This window comes from Hyperolius riggenbachi, chromosome 4, assembly GCF_040937935.1.
Source record: "Hyperolius riggenbachi isolate aHypRig1 chromosome 4, aHypRig1.pri, whole genome shotgun sequence".
Lineage (NCBI taxonomy): Eukaryota > Metazoa > Chordata > Amphibia > Anura > Hyperoliidae > Hyperolius > Hyperolius riggenbachi.
Window position 1 is genome coordinate 160667059 of NC_090649.1, and position 27856 is coordinate 160694914.

Sequence of the window (27856 nt, forward strand, 5' to 3'; positions counted from 1 at the left end):
GCACACAGTTTCCCATCCCCTTCTTGCACCTCTGACACTGTGGTTGTCCTTGATTGGGGGGCCCCAATGCAAAACTTGCACTGCGGCCCACAGCTTCTTAGCTACACCACTGGCAGTAAAAAGCTATGGAAGCCCACGCTTGTAGCGCCCCTATTCCTACTCCCCCCCCCACACACACACACACGCAAAACCTGACTCGCTTGCTCACAGATCACAGAATGGCTTTACCTAATCAACATCCAATCAACAAAATGGTCAATCAGAGATTGGAGGTTACCGTATATACTCGCATACAAGCCGAATTTTTGACCCCCAAAAAGGGGGGGTCGGCTTGTATGCGAGTCTTTCCTGGTGGTCCGTGGTCCGCGCCCCCCACCGCGCCCGCCGCTGCTATTACCTGCTTAGGCAGCTCCCAGTAGTGGCGATGTGTATCGCGGCTACCAGGGGAACCGCTCTTTCCTGCCCCCTGCATCGTCACAGCAGCAGCGCCGGGCGCGCTGCTGTGATCACTTATACACAACATGAGTGGAAAACCACGGATTAGGAAGCGGCTGCCTAAGCAGGTAATAGCAGCGAGGCCGAGGGAAGAGCGGGGAGCGAGCGCTATACTGGCCACTACCTACCTATACTGGTGGGCACTATACTGGCCACTACCTACCTATACTGGGCACTATACTAGCTATACTGGGAACTATACTAGCTATACTGGAGCGCTACTTACCAATACTGGGCACTTTACTAGCTATACTGGGCACTATACTAGCATACTGGGGCACTATACTAGCTATACTGGGGCACTATACTAGCTATACTGGGCACTATACTAGCTATACTGGGCACTATACTAGCTGTACTGGGCACTATACTATCTATACTGGGAACTATACTAGCTATACTGGAACACTACCTACCAATACTGGGCACTTTACTAGCTATACTGGGCACTATACTAGCTATACTGGGGCACTATACTAGCTATACTGGGCACTATACTAGCTATACTGGGAACTATACTAGCTATACTGGAGCACTACATACCAATACTGGGCACTATACTAGCTATACTGGGCACTTTACTAGCTATACTGTGGATCTACCTACCAATACTGGGCACTTTACTAGCTATACTGGGCACTATACTAGCTATACTGGGCACTATACTAGCTATACTGGGAATCTACCTACCAATACTGGGCACTATACTAGCTATACCGGGCACTATACTAGCTATACTGGGCACTATACTAGCTATACTGGGCACTATACTAGCTATACTGGGACACTACCTACCTATACAGGGCACTATACTGGTTATACTGGGCACTATACTATCTATACTGGGCACTATACTAGCTATACTGGGCACTATACTAGCTAAACCGGGCACTATACTAGCTATACTGAGGCACTACCTACCCATAATTGGCACTATACTAGCTATACTGGGACACACTGGGGGGACCCCCGGCTTATATCCCCCAAATAAGCAGGTGGTCCCCCCAGTGTGTCCCAGTATAGCTAGTATAGTGCCAAGTATGGGTAGGTAGTCAATCATTTCCCCCTGTTTTTTCAGGTAAAAGTTGGGGGGTCGGCTTATATGCGAGTATATACGGTACTCTTTTTTTTAATAGATTTTCTTTAGATTTGATCAGATTTTTTTTGTATAAATTCAGTGTACTTAAAGGTATCGTACCCAACCCATTCATTCTAGGCTTCACTGAAGCTCTCTTTATGTTAGGTGGCATTTGTATGATAGTTTGGTTGTCTGATTCAATCAAATCTAACCACTAAACTGTCAAAAAAGTTGGAAAGCATATGACCACTGTAATAGATACTTCAAATAACAGGTTTATTATCACTGTGCACAGTGAGCAATGGAGTGCACAGTATGTTCCCAAACTGCTTCGGATAGGGCTAAGGTGGCCAAGGGCATAACTATAGCCACAGTAGATCAGGTGACTGCTAAAAAGCCCAAAGTGTAGGAGATCCAGCAGCAGCTGGTTACATAGTTATTTTGGAGACCAGTATTGCATTTGAAAATAATATTTTAGCATAGTGCCACTCTTGCTAGTGTGATTATCTTTGAGGTGAAGATTTAGAAGTTGGGCCCTGTAATAATGTTGCTATGGTGTCCCAGCACACATGGTAAGGCCTCTGGGCATCACCCTGAATAATGTATTTGCTAAGCTTTCATCAATCCAATATGTCTTTTTGGAGCGATATGTTCTTAGGTTTTCAGAAAACAATCATCTGTACCATCTTAAGAAATCCACTCATCTGTGGCTAATTTCAACTGACTTGGCAGACATGGGATCTGATTCAATTACACTAACCGCTAGTGTTAAGGGTTGTATGTTTGCATGAAACCATTCACAGAAGAGTGTCAGGCGAGAATGACCTCGCTGTGTCATATGAAAATAAAAAACAAAACTCGCTTGTATAAACCTTTTCTTCTCCTTGCAATTTATCTCACAAACCAACTAGTCACACTACATGGGACTTATTTAAAAGTAACCTGATATTTTCTGGACTTAGTATCTACTATGATAAGTCTGAGAAAGATCAGAAAAAGTTAGGAAAACAATACATTTGCATGTATTTACTTTTGTTGTTGTTGTACAGTCCATCAAATTCCACAAAAAATATCAACTAAAATGTTCAATATATCCGTGAATACATGCATCAGTGAGTCTGTGGTGTATGGTTTGTTGTATAGTGTTACTCTGTAGGATTTTACTGTTCTAGTACCTCACAGCTTCAGCAAAAGTTTTAGTGCAAAAAGGATCATTGTAATTTGTGTACTGTGAAAGGCTCTGACACACAGGAGACCTGGGTTCAAATCTCAGCTCTTCCTGTTCAGTAAGCTAGCACCTTTTCAGTAAGAAGACCTTGGGCAAGACTCTCTAACACAGCTACTGCCTACTGAGCGTGCCCTAGTGGTCGCAGCTTTGGCACTTTGAGTCCACCAGGAAGAGAAAAGTACAATATAAATGTTCTGTATCTTGTCAATTCTCAGCTCTTCCTGTTCAGATACCAGCACCTGTTCAGAAAGGAGACATTGGGCAAGACTCTCCAACACTGCTACTGCCTTCTGAGCGCACCATAGTGGCTGCAGCTCTGGCACTTTGAGTCCACCAGGAGAAAACTGTGATATAAATGTTCTGTATCTTGTCAATTCCTGGCTCTTCCTGTTAAGTAAGCCAGCACCTATTCAGTAAGCCAGCACCTGCTTAGTAAGGAAACCTTGTGCAAGACTATCTAACACTGCTACTGCCTACTGAGTTTGCACTAGAGGCTGCAGCTCTGGCACTTTGAGTCCACCAGGAGAAAACTGTGATATAAATGTTCTGTATCTTGTCAATTCCTGGCTCTTCCTGTTAAGTAAGCCAGCACCTATTCAGTAAGCCAGCACCTGCTTAGTAAGGAAACCTTGTGCAAGACTATCTAACACTGCTACTGCCTACTGAGTTTGCACTAGAGGCTGCAGCTCTGTCACTTTGAATCCGCCAGGAGAAAAGCATGATATAAATGTTCTGTGTCTTGTCTTGCATACAAATATTGGATAATCAGGAAAAAAATTTATACTCACATGGAGAAATTATCAGACGTCTGTGGATGTGTATCCTAGTGGATGTGTATCCTGTGGATGTGTATCCTAGTTCCCAGACATGTGTAACCTGTTACACACAATAATTATATTCTAGTAAGTGTAGAATTTCGAACAAGCAATGAACATTATGTGATATATGTATATATACAATTATAAGTATTAGTATGACAGCGCTCCTCTTCGATTGCTTTACACCTGCAGAATCAGAAAACCTAAACATAGTGCATTACTGTTATACTACTACTACTACTATACTACTGTTGATATTTATGCCACCATAAACACTCCCAGTGCCATAAAGTGCGTTCACTCGTGCTCCACTCCAAGTAAAAAATTGTACACAGCTCCCCTATAGAGTGCAGGCTCACCGGATATATACCACCCTGATTGACAGGTGGATCTCAAACAAAAGCCAGCCAGTCAGCGATGCGATTTTTCCAACTTCAATAGATTTTAATCCACTCCTTCCACCAGCAGGACCATTGGCGCTAGTTTGGTTGAGGTGACCCAGCAGGAAATTCTGCTAACGTGATTGGTTGCTATTTCAATGGGTTTTCAACAATTTTACTGCCTCCATGTAGTAGGATTATCCTGCTGGGTCACCTCAACCAAATCACGTTAGCGGAATTTCCTGCACTCTATAGGGGAGCTGTGTACAATTTTGCACTTGGAGTGGAGCACGAGTGAACGCACTTTATGGCACTAGGAGTGTTTATGGTGGCATAAATATCCAACAGTAATGCAGTAATGAGGTGACCCAGCAGGAAATTCCGCTAACGTGATTGGTTGCTATTTCAATGGGTTTTCAACAATTTTACTGCCTCCATGTAGTAGGATTATCCTGCTGGGTCACCTCAACCAAATCACGTTAGCGGAATTTCCTGCACTCTATAGGGGAGCTGTGTACAATTTTGCACTTGGAGTGGAGCACGAGTGAATGCACTTTATGGCACTAGGAGTGTTTATGGTGGCATAAATATCCAACAGTAATGCACTATGTTTAGGTTTTCTGATTCTGCAGGTGTAATAGCAATAGAAGAGGAGTGCTGTCATACTAATACTTATAATTACAAGACTGTGGAATTTTTTTGATAGCGAAGACTCAAAAGTGGACTAGTTGCTGTGGAGAAACGTTTATTGCAGTGGGCGCAGTTTGCATAAATTAGTATGTATATATACAGTATACTTATTGTATGTGTTAAACTAATATGGTGTTACTTGAGAGAAGGGGATCCGATGATCTTCACAGAGCACCAGGAACCAAAAAGACCAAAAGTAGGAGACCAGGAGCTAATAGCGTAGTATGTCAGAACACAAATGCCATTAATTGTATAGTGATTAGATACGCTCACAAGTCGGGTGGTAAGGGAGGCAACTACCAATTAAAGCCTTTGGAGGAAAACCAGCCTCTGCACTGGTACGGGTGCCCTGATCCTTTGGACTTGAATGGTCGCTCTCCTGATGATGTTTTTGTGTTGAGGACAAAAACCATGAAAACACAATCTTCCATCAGAGGTTTAATTAACAATAACTATTGGGTTGAGGCACCCAGAAATATAATACAATTCAAATAGGTAAAAAAAGAGTTAACGTTGGATTACCTCCTTCTGAGGACACACAGCAGTAGTATACGGTGGAATTTTTTATTTATTTATTCCACACAAACACAAGGACAATGCATTTTGTGAGATTATCCTGCTTCCTCAGGTCAATACAAGTAAAGTGCCAGCAGTTGGGCCACTTTAAAACCTACCGGTGATACTTCTCCTTCTATTGAACTGAAGAAGTGGGATAGTCCCAAAAATCACAAATTTGCCTGGCGTGTATGCTCAGAAGAAAATAAGCCAATTTTACCTCCTTTTTAGCTACTTTAGTTTTTTATATTTTTGGGTGTCTCCACCCAGTAGTTATTATTACTAATACTAAGTCCGTTTAAAAACAGGCTCTAGGTCTCTATCAGCGCCGCATGTCAGCCCGTGCATCGGTCCGCCGCCCTCCGCCCGCACCCCCTGGCCCCGTCCTCCTCCTGTCCCAACGGCTACACATGCACAGTAGCCAAAACACACAGAGGATGGCGTGTGGATGAAGTGCACAAAAAGGAAAATGCATTCCCTTTCACTGTAGACAAGGGGATGATCTATGTTCATAGTCACATAGCTTTCCTATCACCTGTTAATATCTGGCAGTAACTGCCAAGGGCGTAGCAATGGCCATAGCAGCTGCTATGGGGCTCTGGAGCATAGGGGGCCCAGTGGGTACCTACTGTATTCACCATAAACTTTTTTGTGTTTCTTCACCCTCTGACTTTGTCTCAGTGCCCATGAACAATGTACAGCACTGTACACACAATGTACAGCATGAAAATGTGAATAGCCCAATTAACTCATATCCATAGAGTAGGGGCAGATGGCATTGCTTAAAGGAATACGTAAGTCAAAATCAAAAAATGATTTTTACTCACCAGGGGCATCCCTCAGCCCCCTGAAGCTATATGGTGCCCTCGCAGCCTGGCTCCGATCCTCCTGTCCCCGCTGGCAGCTACTTCCGGGTTCGGTGACAGCCGCCGACAGGCTGGGAACGCGAGTGATTCTCCGTGTTCCCAGCCGCTATATCACCCTCTATGCTGCTATAGCGTATATGTTATACGCTATAGCAGCATAGAGGGTGATATAGCGGCTGGGAACGCGGAGAATCACTCGCGTTCCCAGCCTGTCGGCGGCTGTCACCGAACCCGGAAGTAGCTGCCAGCGGGGACAGGAGGATCGGAGCCAGGCTGCGAGGGCACCATATAGCTTCAGGGGGCTGAGGGATGCCCCTGGTGAGTAAAAATCATTTTTTGATTTTGACTTACGTATTCCTTTAAGAGTGCCTCCATCTGAGGGCCCCATGAAAGTTTTTTCAACTCAGTAGATGTTGTATATGTTGGTTTTCAACCAATTACGTATCAGTCACCCAAAAAAAGAAGAAAAAAAAAAAAACAGGGCGGCCTGTGTCTTTGCATTCAGTTACAGTATATGTGCTTTGTGGCAGATGGTAGATGTTTCATGAAAGTAACACTATGAAACCGTGTTGTTTGCTGTTCAACCACTGATGTAAATGCTAAGTGTGACCTTAAAGGAAACATGAACTACTATTTCCTTCACATGATCTCATTTCTGCTATGTTCTGCAAACCTAAATAACATTGTTTCACAGACTGTCACCTTAGGCAGACTGTCACCTTACTGAGCTGATTTTAGCAACGTGTCTAAGGCCTCGTTCACATCATATGTGCTTCTGTGCGGATATGGAGGCGCGTATGATGTGCTGAAACGCAGGAACGGCAGAAGGGCATAGACTGCCCTTCTACCGTCCACATCTACTGCGCTGCGCAGCAGTACGATGTGCTGGGAAGTGCTTGCGTACTGCTGCCTGCATTTTGCCCGGAAGCGCAGAGCTGATCCCATCACTGTCAATGGATGGGTTCAGCAGCACAGCGGGCAGCGGCGCAGATGGCGTGCGATCGGATGCGTTCTGATTGCACAGCCATCTGCGTTACTAGATGTGAACGAGGCCTCAGTGTGCATTGTGGAAAGACATCAGTCGTGCATGGCATCAACGTCTGATGGGAAAAGCTATGTGCTGTCTTATAGAGGCTGCCATGTCATGCTCTGCCACTCTTTTTCTAACTCAGTTTCTGCTTCTAAGTATGTCTGGGGTAACTCAGGAGGGAAGTGAACAGTGCAGTGAGAGGCTTGCTGCTGAGTGAGGAGAACATCTGAAGGACAGAAAGTGAGAATATCTGTGGAATGGGACATCACAGATACAAACAAACTATATGTATACAATCCTGACTCATACAAAAGATGCAAATAGTTCTTATTTTTAAAAAAAACTGAGACCAGGTTCACTTTAATACTTGCATAAACCCCAAAATACACGTATTCTAGTCAAGTGGAGCAATAAACAAACGTTTTCACTAACTCCAGGACCAGATTTACCATAAGGCACTGTAGGCACCTGCCTAAAGGCACCTGATGATGGAAAGGCGGTTCACTCCCTCCCCAGTGCCCCCGTCCCTTCTTCCCTATGCAGAGTCTTGATGACAGTGTAAATGAGAGGTTACTTTCCCTGCTCTCAGCATTCCACTGAGGAGATCTCCCTTTAGTTAGAGGCACCTCTAGTTCATTAACACTGAGGTTCCTCTAGCTACCTGACACTTGGGGGCACCTCTAGACACTTAATATTGAGGTTACCTTTCGCTACTTACAGGACAACTGCAGCGAGAGGGATATGGAGGCAGTCATATTTATTTCTTTTTAAGTAATACCAATTGCCTGGCTATCCTGCTGATCCGTTCCCTCTAATCTGACAAGATTAACTGCATGCTTGTTTCTGGTGTTATTCAGATACTAAAGGGGTGTTGTATAGCTGCTATTTTAATGAAACCCTTCCCACAGTGTGATGTCAGGACCATGGTCCTTACAGTTTGCTGTCTGTGAACCTCACTGCATTGTGGGAAATAACAGCTTTTACAACTGCCAAGCAAGGAACATCTCCCTCTGTGCATAGAACTCTCAGAAAATGAAAATTCCACACATATCACCTGGCAGAACTTAACATGTCACCACCAGTGATACATTTCAGAATGTAAATAAGGGACAAGAAAGATTTTACAATGGCCAAATACTGACTAAATGACTTATAAATTAGTATTATAAACAGGGCTGCTCAAATCCGGATCCGGGAGACATCCAGATATTTCTATCCGGATATCTCCCAGTTACCTGTGCGGGGTGGACGGGAGGGTCAATCTTACCTGTCTGACGTCTTCTTCGGTCCGTCCCTCGGTGCCTCCCACGATGCGGTACAAGCGGCGGTGAACGTGATTACAAACACTTCCTCCTTCTGGGTTGAAGGAGGAAGTGCTTGAAATCACGTGACGCGCGTGGAGTGCATCATGGGAGGCGCCGAGGGACGGACGAAGAAGACGTCAGACAGGTAAGATTGAACCCCCCGCCCACCCCGCACAGGTTTACTGGGAGATATCCGGATAGCAACTATCCGGGTATCTCCCGGATCCGGATTTGAACAGCCCTAATTATAAACAATAAGGAAATGTATTCCTTATGTCATTTTCACTACAGTTCCTCTTTAACCCGTGTTAATACGATTTGCAGTAAATACATTTTAGTTATTATGAATGATTACTATTCCATTACACAGTCAGTACAAATGCATGTAATATGAATGTATTTTATTTCACTGATGGAATGGGGTGATAACATTGAGTGGTGGTGTATTTGGCAAGGGAACAAAAATGAGTTTCCTTATGTATACAGTGCATATAATATTACCTAAACCATATGTTAAAGCTGTTCACGTATGTGTATATTCCTAGCTGCAGTCTGTTGCCAGGGAGCCTGTAGCAAGCGCTTATGAACAGTAAAGGTATGAGAGCTAAAGGGGTTTCAGGACTGTTATTCCCATGGTTTTTAATGGCTTTCTTTTTAGCAGTGGCCTGTTAAATTGTGATTTGCCCAGATAACAGTGCTGTGACCGTTATTAGGGCTAAATCAAATGAGAGGCTGGTAACAAAATCTCAATCCCCTGTTGCTGCTAGAGTTGTACAATGACTTGCTAGTTGCTAGTAAGCATAACACCCTGTGATGTACAGCTGTGCAGTCATACACTGCAGCTGGTTGTACATTTATTTATTTACTGGTAGAGCTAAGCCCATTAATATAACGGGCTCTAGGTCTCCATCACAACCCCCCCCCCCCCCCCCCCGCTGCATGTCAGTGCGCATGCCCCCGCATGCACACGCCTGCCAGGCCCCCTGGCCCCGTCCTCCTCCTGTCCCAATGGCTGTCCGTGCTACACAAGCGCAGTAGCACAAACGCACGGACACAGGGACAGGGGACACAGAGAAACTTGCTCATTATTATATAGGATACATCCCCACTATAAACTTGTGCCATGTCTCTTACTGTGACTTTTGCCACACGCTGATCAGCCATAACATTAATCACCTGTGTACAGAGGCATAACTACAGTTCACAGGGCCCCCCAGAGAAACATTGATGGGCCCCCCCAATGTTCACATCCCTTCCCTTGATGCCCATCATGGCCTTGGGGCCCATCTTACAAGGGCCATAAAACTAGTGTGGCCATCATGATCTTCACACCCATAACAAGTGTGGCCACAAATACACCTGATCTGCAGTATAGTCTCCTGTATCGGAGGAAGGGAAGGTTAGTAGTTTGAGCCCCCTACAGCTCTGCCCCCCCCTCTTTTGATCACAGGGGCTGCTCCCCTCTAGTTATGCTCCTGCCTGTCTTCTTCAGCTCTGACCCATTAAGGCATGGGGTCCACAAGAGCTCTGAAGGTCTCCTGTACTATGTAACACCAAGATATTAACAGCAGATCCTTCACATGCTGACAAGATGCAAAAGACTTTCATGAATTAAATTATTATTTTCAACACATAACACAGAACCACAATTGGACTGAGATACGGGGAATTTGAAGGCCAAGGAAAATGTGATTCCACAGACCAGGCCACCTTCTTCCACTGCTCGCCAATTTAGTTCTAATGCTCACTTGCCCATTACAGGAGCTTTCTGTGTTGGGCAGCATGGCCATTCTGAAGCCCCAATGCTACAGTAATTCTTCTGTAGGATCACACCAGACAGTGTACCCTTTGTTAGGGCCCGTTTCCACTACACGCAGTGCAATGTGGCTATATAGCTGCATTGCAATGCGGCCAAACTGAAATCAAAGCACGGAAAGGAAAGAGATGGTTATCCGGAGCGGTGCGGAATGATCAAAGAATCTGCAGCAAGCTGCAGATTCTCACACAACTGCATTCCGCCCGCATCTGCCCCATCTCCTCCATTTGGGGGATGCGAAAGTGACGCGAATGGGAGCGGAAGTGATGCGTAGCCGCATTGCATCACAAATGGAAATGGGTCCTTACTCATGTGGATTAATAAACACTCAGCACCCATGATCCTGTCTTCAGTTCACTGGCTAGCCTTCCTTGAAGCATGTTTGGTATAACTGCTGCATACCAGGAGCACCCTACAAGATCTGCAATTTTTAACATGCTACAGTGGCTTGCAAAAGTATTCGGCCCCCTTGAAGTTTTCCACATTTTGTCACATTACTGCCACAAACATGCATCAATTTTATTGGAATTCCACTTGAAAGACCAATACAAAGTGGTGTACATGTGAGAAGTGGATCGAAAATCATTCATCATTCCAAACATTTTTTACAAATCAATAACTGCAAAGTGGGGTGTGCGTAATTATTCGGCCCCCTGAGTCAATACTTTGTAGAACCACCTTTTGCTGCAATTACAGCTGCCAGTATTTTAGGGTTTGTCTCTACCAGCTTTGCACATCGAGAGACTGAAATCCTTGCCCATTCTTCTTTGCAAAACAGCTCCAGCTCAGTCAGATTAGATGGACAGAGTTTGTGAACAGCAGTTTTCAGATCTTGCCACAGATTCTCGATTGGATTTAGATCTGGACTTTGACTGGGCCATTCTAACACATAGATATGTTTTGTTTTAAACCATTCCATTGTTGCCCTGGCTTTATGTTTAGGGTCATTGTACTGCTGGAAGGTGAACCTCCCCCCCAGTCTTAACCCCCCTGGCGGTTTGCAAAAAATCCGCCAGGGGGCAGCAAATCTTTTTTTTTAATTTTTTTTTTTTTTTTTTCATGTAGCGAGACAAAGTCTCGCTACATGATAGCCGCTGCTCAGCGGCATCCCCCCAGCCCCTCCGATCGCCGCCGGCGATCGGAGATCAGGAGATCCCGTTCAAAGAACGGGATCTCCTGGAGGGCTTCCCCCGTCGCCATGGCGACGGGCGGGATGACGTCACCGACGTCATCGACGTCGTGACGTCAGAGGGGACTCCGATCTGCCCCATAACGCTGCCTGGCACTGATTGGCCAGGCAGCGCACGGGGTCTGGGGGGGGGGGCGGCCGCGGCGAGAGGAATTGCGGCGGATCGGCGGGTAGCGGCGGCGATCAGATGCTACACGCAGCTAGCAAAGTGCTAGCTGCGTGTAGCAAAAAAAAAATTATGCAAATCGGCCCAGCGGGGCCTGAGCGGTGCCTCCCGGCGGCATAGCCCGTGCTCAGCACGGGCTTACCGCCAGGGAGGTTAAGTCTTTTGCAGTCTCCAAGAGGTTTTCTTCCAAGTTTGCCCTGTATTTGGCTCCATCCATCTTCCCATCAACTTTGACCAGCTTCCCTGTCCCTGCTGAAAATATGCACCCCCAGAGCATGGTGTTGCCACCACTATATTTGACAGTGGGGATGGTGTGTTCAGAGTGATGTGCAGTGTTAGTTTTCTGCCACACATAGCGTTTTGCATTTTGGCCAAAAAGTTCCATTTTGGTCTCATCTGACCAGAGCACTTTCTTCCACTCGGTTGCTGTGTCCCTCACATGGCTTGTGGCAAACTGCAAACGGGACTTCTTATGCTTTCTGTTAACAATGCCTTTCTTCTTGCCACTCTTCCATAAAGGCCAACTTTGTACAGTGCATGACTAATAGTTGTCCTATGGACAGAGTCTCCCACCTGAGCTGTAGATCCCTGCAGCTCATTCACAGTCACCATAGGCCTCTTGACTGCATTTCTGATCAGTGCTCTCCTTGTTCGTCCTGTGAGTTTAGGTGGATGGCCTGTCTTGGTAGGTTTACAGTTGTGCCATACTCCTTCCATTTCTGAATGATCGCTTGAACAGTGCTCCTTGGGATGTTCAAGGCTTTGGAAATCTTTTTGTAGCCTAAGCCTGCTTTAAATTTCTCAATAACTTGATCTCTGACCTGTCTTGGACCTGTCTTGTGTGTTCTTTGGACGTCACGGTGTTGTTGCTCCCAATATTCTCTTAGACAACCTCTGAGGCCCTCACAGAGCAGCTGTATTTGTACTGACATTAGATTACACAGGTGCACTCTATTTAGTCATTAGCACTCATCAGGCAATGTCTATAGGCAACTGACTGCACTCAGATCAAAGGAGGCCAAATAATTATGCACACACCACTTTGCAGTTATTTATTTGTAAAAAATGTTTGAAATCATGTATGATTTTCATTCCACTTCTCATGTGTACACCACTTTGTGTTGGTCTTTCATGTGGAATTCCAATAAAATTGAGTCATGTTTGTGGCAGTAATGTGACAAAATGTGGAAAACTTCAAGGGAGCCGAATACTTTTGCAACCCACTGTATGTGGTCTCTCCACTAGAAGGGGGACATTGTTATTTAGAACCTTACATTTACCTATTTCCCTGCTTCCAAAACAACACCTCCAAGGAATGTTTTTCTGCTTCTGGGTAACAACCTTGCACGTTAAGTAATGATACGCCTGGTGTTACAGATGCTGCCATTCTGTTGCATTTTCATTTCACTCAAATGGCACTTGGGGCTGGCAGCCAGGAGGCTGAAATGCCCGACAAGTGCACAGCTCAGCTGCCTGTGTAAAAGCGATCTTAGGAAGACACTCAGCAGCATCCTAGAAAGCCTTCCAGTTACGGGGCATGTAGGCATGCACCTTCCATGCATTTTGTTAAACGTGGCCCTAGACAAGCCAGTTATATATTTTACATCTCAGATCAGGGATGGCCAAACTTTTTTTAGGCCAAGGGCGAGATCGCCATTCTTGAAAGTGCTAGGGGGCTGAACAAGCATAAATAAACACAATTTTTGTGAATGCCATTAGGTATACTATGCCGCGACATTTTGATACATAAAACAATTTCACAGGAAATAACCCATATACCGTGTGCAGTTAGCACAGTGGCAGCTGCTAGTCAATGGCTGTTACTGCTGCTGGCCCCTGCATGTGGCACCGCAGCTACGGCCTGTGGGCCGCATGGAAATAACAACTGTAGAGGGCTTTGGGGGCCACCAGAAATGCCTTGGCGTGCTGCATTTGGCCACCGGGGCGGACTTTGGACATGCCTGTCATAGACCTTTCATTAATTGTGTTTGGTAATGACATGATGTAGGCTGGCCAATTATCTGTGTCTGTCCTCTTCCAAATGTATTTGGAGTGGCTGCAACAGTTAGGGCCTGAGCCCACTAATGCAGTTCTGTCCACTTTTCGGCAACACATCACTGTTACAAATGCAGAAAAGTGGACAGAATGGACACAACTGCGTTAGTGGGCTCAGGCCCAGAAATGGTTAAATAATACCCGGAAATGGACTTTTAAAAGAACTGTGATTGGCCACTGGGTACGTAAACAAATAAGCTGACTGACTAATTTGAGTCTGACCCAGGTAATATTTAAGAATCAAGCTTCTGTGCTATAGTACATAAATACAGCTCCTGTTTTGCACTTTGTGTTGGATGACAGAAGTGATAAATCTTCCCATGTGTGTCTAGCTATATTGGGCATCCAATACAATTTCACTTTTCATCTGTTTAGAGCAGTTAGTGATAAAATAAAATGATTCTTTGCCTGCTATGAGTTGCTGCACTTTGTACACCCTTTACTCTGTTAACTAAGGTCATACATATTTCAGTCTTCTTCTTCCCCGACGTAGGATGCTAGGAAACATATTATCACATATTTGTATTAGGTTGAAAGCTTGAACAAGCCAGCTGTAAAATATCAAGCTTCACAAAAGTGGTTCAATATTTTACAATTCCCCAAAGCCGGCTGCTTAGATCATTGCATTTCTGCTTTTTGGTCACTCCAGGGATTGTATAGAGTATCTGATCTTCTATCGCTGCAGTTGACATATTGTCAGTTTAGGAAAAACCTTGCATGCATTTGTCAAACATAAAAGCTACTGTACAGCAACTCTCTGGAGTCGCTCTGTGGAATATTACTTTTCTGTATCCGTTTTAAGACCTATAAAACTAAATTTTCTACTTTGCTATGGCAGGCCATGGTACAGACAGCTTCTTTCAACTGTGTGTGACTGTGTGTCAGCAAGGAGACTTTCTAATGGGGACACACATTAAAGCAGACCTGTCTCAAACTGGAACAACAGAAAGTAAGCATATGATGAAAAAATTGCCATTAGTCAAAGATTGTCATCAGGGACATTTACTTGTAAAATATATACGGATTATTGACAAGGTGACCTGGGCAAAGGGACAGGCCCTGTGGATGTGGCCCCTACTCAGTCACAGAACAGGAACCTGGAGCCAAACATGGGAAGTGGAACATAAAAGAGAAGAAAAACAGCTGGGCAGTATAAAACTCAATACAAATTGCATGTAAGTAAAAACAAAAAACAACAGGTTGTGGTTACTCTGAACCAAGCAGCACCTGACTCACACTGGTTGCATAGGGTTGGGCAAATGTGAGGGGGATAGAAAATGTAAAGATACAACAGTTATATTGACAGTGCTCTAAACCAAGCAGCACCTGACTCAGTGGTTGCACAGGGCTGGCCAACTTTAAGAGGGATAGAAAAATACAGATTGGCAGTGCTCTGAACCAAGCAGCACCAAGAATCACGCTAGTTGCATAACAGGCTGATAACATGTATTGCAGTATTTGGAACTGATGTCTCTTTGATGCAGTTACAGCGTACTCTCCTATAAGGAAGTTGAGCAAGCGTCTAAGTAGTTTTCAGCAACTGTGTAAGCTCTGTGAGCACATTGTGCGCCTTTAAAGGGAACCAGAGAGGATCAAGTATACATACCTGGGGCTTCCTCCAGCCCCATACGCACGGATCGCTCCCACGCCGCCGTCCTCCACTGCCTGGATCCGCCAATACCGGGTCCCATCATTACCGCCAGTCGGCCGGCGGAAGCGGCCAATTCTCCGCATCACAGGGGGCTCCCTCCATACAGTTACGCGTGTTGCTGCCTACTGCGCAGCCGCATGCGTAGGGATATAGAGGGAGCCCCTGTGATGCGGACTATTGGCCGCGTCCGCTGGAAGTGACGGGCCCGGTACCGGCGGATCCAGGAAGCGGAGGATGGCGGTGTGGGAGCGATCCAGGCTTCTGGGGCTGGAAGAAGCCCCAGGTATGTATAAAATCTTTTTCTATTTTAAAAAAGCATTCCTCTCTGGTTCCCTTTAAAGGACAGCTGAAGTGAGAAGAATATGGAGACTGCCATATTTATTTCCTTTAAAACAATACCAGTTGCCTGGCAGCCCTGCTGATCTATTTGGCTGCATTAGTGTCTAAATCACTCACTTGGAACAAGCATGCAGCTAATCTCGTCAGATCTGGCAATAATGTCAAAAACACCTGATCTGCGTGCTTGTTCAGGGTCTACGGCTAAAAGTATTAGAGGCAGAGGATCAGTAGATGGCGGCTTCCTGATCTGCCCAGCCCCCCGGATCAGATGGCATAGTTTTTATTTAATGTTTTTATTTAATGTTATGTCCCCATCTCGGGCTCTCTTTAGCTGTAAAAAGAGCAAAAAAAGCATTAATAAAGTTCACCTTATTCTATTATTATAATTATGGCCATAAAATCAATTTCAAATATTAAAAATAAATGTAAATAATTCGTCTCGAATATAAGATTATACCTTAGAAGAATCACTCACATAATTCTGCTTATAATCAATTTTTTAGTAACTGCAAAGTACTGTATTTTTCAGACTATAAGACGCTCCGGACTAAAAGACACACCTAGTTTCAGAGGACAAAAACTATGGGGGAAAAAAAAGGAACCTGGTGCGTCTATACTGCAGGGGCGTCTTATGGTCCTTTCCCTCCCAAGCTGGCTCTATCTAGACTACACTGCCCAGCTAAATTAACCCCTGCTGCCACACTAGTTACACTGTACTAACCCCTGCAACCCCTACACTACACTGTCCCCTCAACCTACACTAAGCTACACTGCCCCCACAACCTACACTAAGCTACACTGTCCCCACAACCTACACTTAGCTACACTGCCCCCACAACCTACACTAAGCTACACTGCCCCCACAACCTACACTAAGCTACACTGTCCCCACAACCTACACTTAGCTACACTGCCCCCACAACCTACACTAAGCTACACTGCCCCCACAACCTACACTAAGCTACACTGTCCCCACAACCTACACTAAGCTACACTGCCCCCACAACCTACACTAAGCTACACTGCCCCCACAACCTACACTAAGCTACACTGCCCCCACAACCTACACTAAGCTACACTGCCCCCACAACGTACACTAAGCTACACTGCCCTCACAACGTACAATAAGCTACACTGACCCCACAACCTACACTGACACCACAACCTACACTAAGCCACACTGACACCACAAACTACACTAAATACTAATACATTCTTCTTCCAACATGTACAATACTTACAAAGGCATGCTGCCAGGGACACAGGATCCTGGGCTTCTGTGGGTCTAACGGTCCTCTGCATTGGCAGGGTTGGTCTGGTCTCACATCAGCGACTACAGCAGGAGCCAGGAGCGGGCCATGTGGTGCGCCCCCTGATCACACATGGGAGCCCGAGTGACATCACATTTTGGTTAGAGGCAACCCAGGAGGAAAATCGGTCCAGTGGAGATGCAGTGTCAGCGGCAGTGGATACACAGCTGCTGAAGATGTGGTGCGCCAGAGAGCACAGGGCATCCGGGGGAGTGCGGCTCAACATTCTTGCAGGATCGGTCGGTCACTGGCGGAAAAGCAGTCAGAGCGGCAGTGGAAGATGTGGTGCGCCATTGAGCACATGGCATCGGAGGAGTGCCACTCATTAGCCCAGGAGGATCGAATGTTTGCTGCAGAGAATCAGTGTCAGCGGCAGTAGATCTAGAGATGCCAAAGATGCGGTGCACCAGCAAGCCCACGGCAGCCCGGGAAGTGCCGCTCATTAGCCCAGCAGTATCGGACGGTCGCTGCAGAGAATCAGTGTCAGCGGCAGTGGATCCAGAGACGCCGAAGATGCGGTGCACCAGCGAGCACAGGGCATCCCGGGAAGTGCCGCTCATTAGCCCAGCAGGATCGGACGGTCGCTGCAGAGAATCAGTGTCAGCGGCAGTGGATCCAGAGACGCCGAAGATGCGGTGCACCAGCGAGCACAGGGCATCCCGGGAAGTGCCGCTCATTAGCCCAGCAGGATCGGACGGTCGCTGCAGAGAATCAGTGTCAGCGGCAGTGGATCCAGAGACGCCGAAGATGCGGTGCACCAGCGAGCACAGGGCATCCCGGGAAGTGCCGCTCATTAGCCCAGCAGGATCGGACGGTCTCGGGCAGAGAAGCAGTCACAGCGGCGGTGGAGGCAGAGACGTGGTGCGCCAGCAAGTACAGAGCGAACACATGGAACCTGGGGAGCCCGAGTGCCGCTCATCCCTCTGAGATACAGATGAGAACTGGAGTCCTGTGGCGCCATTTTGGGTAGGCTGCAGCCGCAATAAAAGCCGAAGCCCCCTCAATCTCAAACTGGATGTCACATGGAAAGCAGGATGCAGGACTTGGAGCCCAGGGCTGGATAGGTGAAGGCTTCCACTATGCGCTGCACCTGCTTGTGGGGGACAACAGGCTGTACATTCGGACTATAAGATGCAGTGACTTTTTCTCCCCACTTTTGGGGGAGAAAAAGTGCGTCTTATAGTCAGAAAAATACAGCAAATCATTTCTTGTTTATTCTAAGGCCTGGGAGCCACTGAGGATCACTGATTTGCTTTGAAATCATGCAAGCACTTTGTTCAGTGATCCCCAGAGCTATTGCCCTCGCATTTCCTGTGCGTGTGGAAGAGATGTACAGTAAAGTGACAGCGCTTCCGATTTGCTGTGGGAATAAAGCTTAATAGACTTACCGGGTGTCCTGATGTCAAGCCCACAGCCCCACCCCCTAGCAGAAGAGATCATAGGTTCTTCTCTAGCTCCAGTTAGAGAAGCACCTGTGACCTCTTTGTGACCGCTTGTACTGGGGGGCTACAGTCAGAAGGTGGACATCAGAACATCCAGGGAAAAGAAATTCAAAAGCAATTTTGCAGCACTCATATCTTTTGTTAAGTGTACTGGTTAAGGGCTCTTCCTCTGGCATAGGAGACATGGGGTAAAGGGAACTAAGCAGCTCCTGGCTTCAAATAGCTGCAAGGGCTGCCATTGTTCAGAAGCTCAACCCCTGCTATTTTACAACTAGCATTGTCCAGGCTAGGTGTGAAATTCTTCAACTGTAACTGATGTTTTCTGTTTGAAGTACAATGGGGGTTTGTTTGTGGTCAATTAAGTCTAATGAGGTGATTTCTTATCTGTATTCCACCATCTCCTGGTCAGCGACCACAGGTCCTTTACGGACGGACAAAGTGGCTATTTTAACCCTTAGATGTAAAAAAATGAGGTAAAATGAAAGTTTTTTTTAATAATAAACCACATTTTTAGAATGCATTTTTAATTTGCTATAGAGCGGCCCTGGGTGTTAAAAATGATGTTCGGTTCACTTTAAAATCTTGGCTCTTCCTGTTCAGTAAGCCAGCACCTAAACAGTAAGGAGACCTTGGGCAAGACTCCCGAACACTGCTACTGCCTACTGAGTGTGCCCTAGTGGATGCAGCTCAAGTTCTTTGAGTCCACCAAGAGAAAATGTTATTTGTTTTGTATTGACTGCGCAAACGCACCTAAAATGCTGAAAGATGCACAACTGTGATTTGCCCTAATCGCAGTTGTTCTAGTGGCCTCCACTCCATCAACATGTACATAGGCAAAGCACTTTTTGGAATTGACGGCTATTTTAGGCGATCCAAAAACATTGCTTAAGTAGGTTCCAGGCCTAAGGCTTAGTTTACACTTCAGCCAGCCCTGGTGGACAGTGCAGTATTCACTCCGGTGGTCTATAAAGGTCCATTGGAGACCAATGGCAAAACAGACATAACTGATGTGCACAAAGGCTAAAATGTATCAATGTGTGGACAGCACAACATCTTCTAGAAATGTAAGGGAAAACTTTCCTCACTGAAACGGAAATGGCAACATTGTAGTTGTTAGTTCTTAAAACATTGCCCCCTCCCCTGCACCTCCCTTCCTTGTCTCCAGCTCTGAACATTAAATAAGGACTGAAAGGCTGAACATTATCTATGCATTGTCACATCATGAAGCCACATGACGAGCACACAATACATGTTGTTTGCAGGTGTGGTAGATGTACACATAGCGCCAAGCATCTGACTTGAAAACAAATAATAAGCACCCTTCAAGCCATGTGTTTTAAAGGAGATGTGAAAGCTCCAATGATTGTTATTGAAAGCTTCTTCTGCAAGTCTTCAGGCAAGGTACTCCTTCCACTGACTGTTCAGATAACAATTAACCACTTGTAGCCTGCACTGCTGGCAATACACAGGGAAGCAATGGTGACAAGTTCCTCTGATAATGAGATTAGTGAAACAGAAGATTTCCCCACATGACAAATGACTGTGTGTTTAGCAGGTGTTACTGACACCTTTGTGAGTGACCTTTAATGACAAAGTATTTGCAGTCTGGATATTATGCAGCTGGGATGTTATTTAGCATAGAGTGTAATGGACTTCTTATATCTCTCTATGGTTAGCTTTACGATTGGTACACAGCATGCAATTTTTCCATCAGATCGGTCAAATCGTTTATTTCCGACAGGTCTGATCCAATTTACGATAATTTTTCTGATCGCTTTTATGATCACTTCTATACAAAACTGATTAGAAAAATGATCAGATCAGACCTGTCGGATATAATCGATTCAACCTGTCTATCTGATGGGAAGATATATATATATATATATATACACTGTACAGCGCTGCGTAATATGTCGGCGCTATATAAATACTAAATAATAATAATAATGGGAAATTCCATGGTGTGTACCCCTACACTAGACATAAAAACTGACTTTCTTTCTGGAACAAAGACAAACAGTCATGTTGATGCATTCAATGTTATTTATAGGATCTGATCAGACATGTTTGTTCTCTCTGTTTTGGTAACAGAACGTAAAAGTCGTGTCTTGCACAACTCTTAGGGATCTCTGATTGACAGACGGAGAGGAGTTCGGCACTGCTGACTGAGCTTATTTATTGTGCAACATGCAGCTAGACAATTACAGCATGCGGATATATCCATCTAGTAAGCGCTGGTGCACACCTAAAAGCACTAGAGTAATTCGCAAACGCTCAGCGTTTTCAGAAGTGATTTTTCAAAGTGATTCTAGGCATGAGCCTAGCAATTTTCTAGTTATGCCTAGTGATTTTTGGAGTTTTGTTATGTAGCAATTTTTTTTTCGTACAGTAGTGCTGGAAGTGTACAACTTTTGTAAAAAAAAAAAAAAAAAAAAAAAAAAAACACTTGGAAAATCACTATGTTCTAGTGCTTTTTTGCGCAATTTACTTTCCTATACTTAACATTGCTATAGATAGAAAATACTTTTCTCCTATGTTGCTGTCACTTACAGTAGGTAGTAGAAATCTGACAGAAGCGACAGCTTTTGGACTAGTCAATCTCTTCATAGGCGGTTCTTAGAGATTTATTTATTTTCAAAAGCACTTAGTGAATGGCAGTTGCTCTGTCCAACTGCCAAAAAACTGTGTAGCGAGCAGGGAAGCTGGCCAGCATCATTGTTTAAATCCTTTTTAGGGAATATCTTTATAAAGAATAAAAGCCTTGCTGAGAATCCCCTATGAAGAGATGGACTAGTCCAAAACCTGTTACTTCTGTCAGACTTCTACTACCTACTGTAAGTGACAGCAACTTAAGAGAAAAGTAATTTATGGCTCATTTTACTCTGGAAAAACCATACTTCTTATTTGTTGATGTTTGCACATATTTTACAATAGAGCCCCTTTAAGTATAAACAGGGCCTAACAGCTTTGTCCACAGCTGCAGTGCCAACAGTCCTCCTGTTCCCCACGACTCTTACGGACATGGCGTTTGCAAAGTATCTCAACAGACATGATAAACGTCTGTAGAGATGGACAACATTCATTCTCACTAGTGTTTTCAATGGAAGTGGGCATAACAAAAATGTGGTCTGTTGTCAAAAAACACACATACTACGAGAGAGACCAACAGATACAGTCATAGTAATATCTATCTATCTATCTATCTATCTATCTATCTATCTATCTATTTATCTATCTATCTATCTATCTATCTATCTATCTATCTATCTATCTGTCTGTCTGTCTGTCTGTCTGTCTGTCTGTCTGTCTGTCTATCTATCTATCTATCTAAAATGCTAAAATGTAATCTATTCTGATGTTATTTAATGTATCAGCTGGATAGTGTACTGGTTAAAGCCTTTGACAGAGGAGACCAGGGTTTGAATTTACCGCTTAAGCAAGGAGTTATTGGGCAACTCTCCCTAACACTCCAGGGTGACCTATCGAGTGCGCCCTTAATAGCTGCAGCTCTCAAGTGCTTTGAGTCCCACAGGAGCAAAATGTTACACAAATGTTAACATTATTATTACTTAAAAGAAACAAACTACAATAAAATTTCATATAAACTCAGCATATTTCCTGTGCAGCGCTTACAAAGTAAGAAAATGCCTTTTATCTATGCATAAATTGTGACTATTTCCATGTTGGCCCAGTCAGATGAATTGATATACTGCCTATCACTCCATGCCTGATAATGCAACACACCTAGCATCTCATGCCACTCTTCTGAGGCTTTTTTTTAATATTGTTGCTACAATGTAGTTACTTAGGACTTCTTAGTTTTAGCGCCTTGGTAGCCCTTTGTGAAAAGTATTTACCCTAAATGTTAATGAGCATTGGAATCCTTAATATAAAGGTACACTCATGAGGTGAAGTCAATACACATTTAACCCTGGAGGTAACAGCAAGGCATGAAGACTTTGCAAGGCAAACACAAGTGTGCTGGGATTTCTCTGCCAAACATGTTGACTGCTCTAAGGAGAGTCATATGAGAGGAAGGAGTGGCAGAACCTTTACCTGAGAAAAATCAAAAGGTGATTAGTTATATAAAGAAGACTAATAATAATGTTAAAATTTCTATAATGAATTTCTCCTGTCTGACTCAATGCGCTTGAGAGCTGCAGCCAGTAAAGGAGCGGTCAATGGGCAATCTTGCCCAAGAAAAGACACGACTGTCAATTATCCAGATCAACCATAGGCAAGCCTAGGTATGTATGTACCCATGGGCAGCCTTATAGGTCGCCTGGCTGCCATCTTACCCCAACTCCCCGAGACCATCTCCATTACATTTTACCAAAAAGGTCAAGTGGCAAGCAGGAGGAATCAATGTCGGTACCTCTCCTAGGACCTCTTTTACAAAGTAGCTGGATATTTCAGTAGGAGAGCTTGGGCAAGACTCCCTAACACTGCTACTGCCTATAGAGCGCATACTAGTGGCTGCAGCTCTGGCACTTTGAGTTCGCCAGGAGAAAAGCGCAATATAAATGTTCTGTGTCTGTGTCTTTTAACCTACACTATGCTTTTAACACCGCTGCTCCATCTCCGCTCTGGTCTCCAGGTCCGGCATGCTTTACTTCTTCCTGACCGGCAGGAAGTTTAAACAGTAGAGCGCCCTCTACTGTTTAAGCTTCCTGCCGGGCAGGAGGAAGTGAAGCATGCTGACCCGGAGACCAGACCAGAGCGGAGACGGAGCAGCGGTGACCGGGGGCAGTCGCACCGGCGGAGCAGGTAATGTATGCGGGCTCTATTGCGTCGGTCGGCGGGCACTCGAACGCCGCTAGCGACGCGCTCCCTACCCGCGGGCGATCGACGGTAATTTTCCGCACGGAACGATCGACGGGATCGGACGAAATGGATCGAAATTCGGCGTGTAGCGGGAACGATGTGACAGCAGATTCGATCCCAGTGATCGAATCTGCTGTCGATCTGGCGGGAATCGGCCTAGTGTATGGCCAGCTTAACATGTGGTTGGAAACATCAGACAGTGCAGTCTATGGACTTCTGTGGCTGAATGGAGTAATGGTTAAGGGCTCTGCCTCTGACACAGGAGACCATGGTTCGAAACTCGGCTCTGCCTGTTCAGTAAGCCAGCACCTATTCAGTAGGAGACCTTGGGCCAGTCTCCCTAACATTGCTACTGCCTATAGAGCGCGTCCTAGTGGCTGCAGCTCTGGCGCTTTGAGTCCGCCAGGAGAAAAGCGAGATATAAGTGTTCTGTGTTTGTTTGTTGTTCTGATGTCTTGCGTGTGACACACTGTGTATTGCCAGAATCATGACTAGCAATGCACAACTGGGAAAGACAGGTGGGTGGAGGAGCTAGAAGGCAGAACCAGCCAGTCTTTTCCTGTCAACACAGAGCTGACTCTGCTCTTCTCTATGTGCTCTACAGCAGTGAGCAGAGATTGAAGGTGAGATGTCAGGTGATTGCTCTGTGCTGGGGAAGAAACTCCCACTCTGCTATCAGCTCTATAGCTTGGGGACAGTTCTCTGGGCCATGTGACTATCATTTTGAAAGGTAATTTGAATGGGCTTCATCAAACATGATTGTTGTGAGCAATGACATACACCCCTATTTACCTATACTCACAATTAAAAATCCAGGAGGGCGATCAAGGGCATTAAGCTGAGCTGACTTCCAGTCATTGGGTGCAGAGATGCACTAACAACACACTTTTTCTAAAGTTATATGTGGATGACAAACAAACAGTGCATGTAATAAAACACAGATATTTATGTAGGGGTGGAATTCTGAGTTCTGTTGGATAAAACAATTGATTTAACATAAAATGTAACCTAAATGCCAAAAGTTATGATGCAAAGGTGCCCATCAGGCTAGATTCACAGTGGGACGTTGCGTTTTGATGCCACGTTAAAGTCGCACCGCAAGCTTACAACGCAACGCGTCCAAAAAGTGGCAACGCAGCGTTACCGTCACATACAGCAAATACAGTAAAAAATACAGGCAATGAAAAGTATGCTTCCAAGTCATTACTGAGCATGTGCAAACAGTCCAACGCAGCTAATAACGTGTATAACGCACTGCATGCAGTACTTTTACTTAACGTGCAGCGTTAGACACCAACGCAACGTGTGCACTGTGAACAGGGCATTGATTTTTCATTGCAGTGAGTTATTCTGCGTTAAATGCTGTTTTAACGCGCGACTTTAACGTCCCACTGTGAACTTAGCCTCTATGTTACAGTCTTGAAGGGACTACCTTAATAATCTGTTTACATTCAGTTTACTCTTCTTCTACATAAATGTGGTAAGATTGTGCAATCAAGATTGTATCATTAGTTGGCACCTTAAGGATCCTTTCACACTGTGCAGGTTGCATTGCGATCATATGGCTACCGGAATGGTGCACAACGCTTGAGACATGCGGATATACAATGAGGTACAATGTGAGTATGCTTCACTGCCACTGTAAATGCATGCATTACCCGATTCACGCACAGCAATCTCTGCATTACTGCGTCGGAACTCCATGTGCTCTATGTGAATACGACATAAGAATATAACCGCATCATGTCACAATGCGATGATATTATCCGTTGTGATGCAACAAACTTAAAGAGGAATTCCAGTGAAAATAACGTAACAAACAAAAGTGCTTAATGCTTTAATGGATCCTGCTCAGGACCATGAGAATGCTCCTCTTCAGAAAAGGATTAAGATGAAATGGGGCCCTAGGCAAGATAGCAGTTTTTGCCCACCGCTGATGATTACCTGGGTTTTTTAAGATTTGGTGGGGGTCAGCATCTACCAGGCTCTTAGACTCTCTCCAGGCACTAGCCAACTGCCTAGGTTTGCTTTGTGGATGATCCGGCTCTGCTCCTCTTCACGCACAAGCCCATGACGGTAGGGGCCAGGAGGAAGTGGAAAGCCTCTGTAAGGGCTTACCTCTTCTTAGGAGTCTGTTTTTTAGGTTCTTCACAGGTACACTTTAAAGGGACTCAGAGACGAATTAAAAACAAAAAAAATTACACATGCCTGGGGCTATCTCGAGGCTGGAGGAAGCCCCAGGAATGTACTAATTTTTAGTTTTTACTCGTCTCTATATTGTACATACTTTGAGAACATACTTCTATTAGTCCCTCATGTTACATAAAAGTGGTCAGATTGTACAATGAATATTGTATCATTAGTGGGCATCAGTGTGAAAGTGCCCTCAGAGTGAGTCGTACGTATCGTCACCTTGTCGGTGAGCTGGGTGCATTGTGAGCCAAAAGACGGCTCACCCTGCTGCCGCTCAAATACCCGGCGGTGTAAAATACCATTCCCCCTCTGAGTCGATTCGGAGTGAGAAGTAATTTGGGGTCCAGCAATCACCGAAACCCTGAATTACCCTTACTTGCCCAGCGCACTATGGCATTACTGCTGCAGTGGCGCCCAGCTTTGGCGCTCAGTGCTGAGACCCCCTGCTTCAAGAGTGCAACAGAATGGTTCATTAGGGATATTGCGCTTCAGGTGTAAGCTTCTCAGAAAATCTCAATATCCACATAAGAGAAGAGCAGGTCTCTGCTGCTGTGACATTTGCAATGTAATCCAGCTCTGAGGTTATGATGTTATGCCTATTAAGCGGCACATACCACTGTCAGCTTCCAGAGGGGGTTTCCCCCTTCTGTGACATTCAGTGCATGCTGCGGAGAGCGGCCGGCCAGCAGTGAAAGGCGCCTGTCATGGAGCTGCCGGGGAACACATCATACACTGTATGAGCTCTGCAAGATATTTTTTTCTTCTGTGACATTCCTCAGGCCCCAGACATGAACGCCCAGCGCTTCCTGGTAGGTTTCTCTGACTGAGGGGGAGGGGCAGTACATGGAGCAACGCAAGCTAGACATTACAGATAAGAGCCTGTGCGGCTACAGCATGCTCAGCAGACTGCTTGCTTGCTTTTTTCCCTCTCCTCTGCAGCTGAATGATCACTGTTTATTATAATGCTCGAGTGACAGAAGGACTTATAAACTTGCCTGAAATCCTGGTTCTCACAGCTAATAAATAATTGACACGATGCCTTGGGTGGTCTGTTCACAGTCTGCAGGTCTCTGATATGTGAGAGGTGAGTTCTTCTTTTACATTTGTACTTCTCTTGTGCCTCTCTGATGGGATGGGGTCTATAGAATGCGGTCACAGCAGCAGCAACACGCATGATGAGGGGACATGTATAATATATTCTCTATCAGTGATCTCTATATCTCAGGGCTGGGCTCATTACACACAGTGCATCTGCTACTGGCAGAAAGTCCAGGCGTCCCTGCAGCTGCACAGCCCCTCTTCAGCTGACTGGGGGGAGCCTGCAGGCTGCAGATCACTTTTTTCAGCAGTCCCCCTGCATAGTCATCACACACACTCATTACACTGGGTACACACCATTCAATTTCATGTCTGATCAACGGGTAATCTGACAGGAAGTTGTATCGTGTGTACATGTCTAAATTGCTCTTGATCAATAAAGGGATCGATTTTCTAATAACTTTATTGGTTAGAAACAGATCGGACATGTCGGGAATAATTGACAGATTCGTGTCAATTGGACGGGAAATTGAATTGTGTGTACCCAGCATAACAGGACTATTTACCGTTTCCAATCAAGCTCGACCCCCGTCATCACTTGCATTTCAATACACCCCAAATTTAGCAATTACGAGTGTCATTTTTTTTTATGGGACAAGATATACTTGAGCTTGAACTAGAATAACATATCTACCAAGCAGCAGAATCTTTCTGCATACTGGATATCAACATTCACTGATAAAGATCAGCTTAACATTTTGACTTTGGCTGCCGTTTTTTTTGTACTGTGTTGACTTTAAATACAAGGGTCATAACTGGATCTTTGCACGGGGCTCATCATGTTTGAAAGGAAAGCTTTTTTTTATTGAGCTTGTCATGTAATCAATCGTTCACTTTTTAGATTTAATTAGCCCTATGTTTAGATCTGATCAGGCCCGGCTAATTCCAGTAAATGTAGAGCAAGGACAAAACGTTGAATTTTATGTAAGGATATTCATAAATACGTGAGTATTTTATTGCTGGCAAGTGCTCAGTTTCACTTTGTCTGTAGCTATTGACTAGCGATTACAATGTTACTTCCTGTATATAGTGCTGACATTTTCCATTACATTGCATAGTGCAATATACATTACTTCACTGTCCCTCAGGGGCCCACACAGCTAATTTGGGGGAAGCCAATTAACCTGTCACTATGACTTTGGGATGTGCGATGAAATTAGAGCACCCGCAAGAAACTCCCCCATTCACTTATGGTAGACTACAAACCATTTTTCAGTAAGGTTGGCCATACATACAGACATATGTGTGTGTGTGTGCGCGTGCATGCGTGTGTGTGTGTGTGTGTGTGTGTATATATATATATATATATATATATATATATATATATAT

The 27856-nt window shown here is 45.0% G+C and overlaps 1 protein-coding gene and 1 long non-coding RNA gene across 22 annotated transcripts in view; one reads left to right on the top strand and one right to left on the bottom strand.

Annotated features, from left to right (window-relative positions):
* LOC137571579 (uncharacterized) overlaps positions 1-21048 on the bottom strand; it is a 49707-nt gene extending 28659 nt beyond the window's left edge. The window contains exons 1-2 of the long non-coding RNA XR_011031378.1: positions 20963-21048; positions 3590-3677 (exon numbers count right to left, since the gene is read on the bottom strand). This is a non-coding gene — a long non-coding RNA (uncharacterized lncRNA). The remainder of the gene's footprint in view (positions 1-3589; positions 3678-20962) is intronic.
* Positions 1-27856, top strand: part of MBNL1 (muscleblind like splicing regulator 1) — a 372727-nt gene that overhangs the window by 72622 nt on the left and 272249 nt on the right. For 15 of the 21 annotated variants that reach the window (XM_068280894.1, XM_068280891.1, XM_068280895.1 and 12 more), the window contains exon 1: positions 26322-26513. The gene's annotated coding sequence lies outside the window, so the exon portion shown is untranslated. Of the gene's footprint in view, positions 1-20622; positions 20640-21116; positions 21247-26192; positions 26239-26321; positions 26514-27856 lie in introns of those variants that run through there. The other 6 variants (XM_068280882.1, XM_068280883.1, XM_068280885.1 and 3 more) reach the window with 5 other exon arrangements.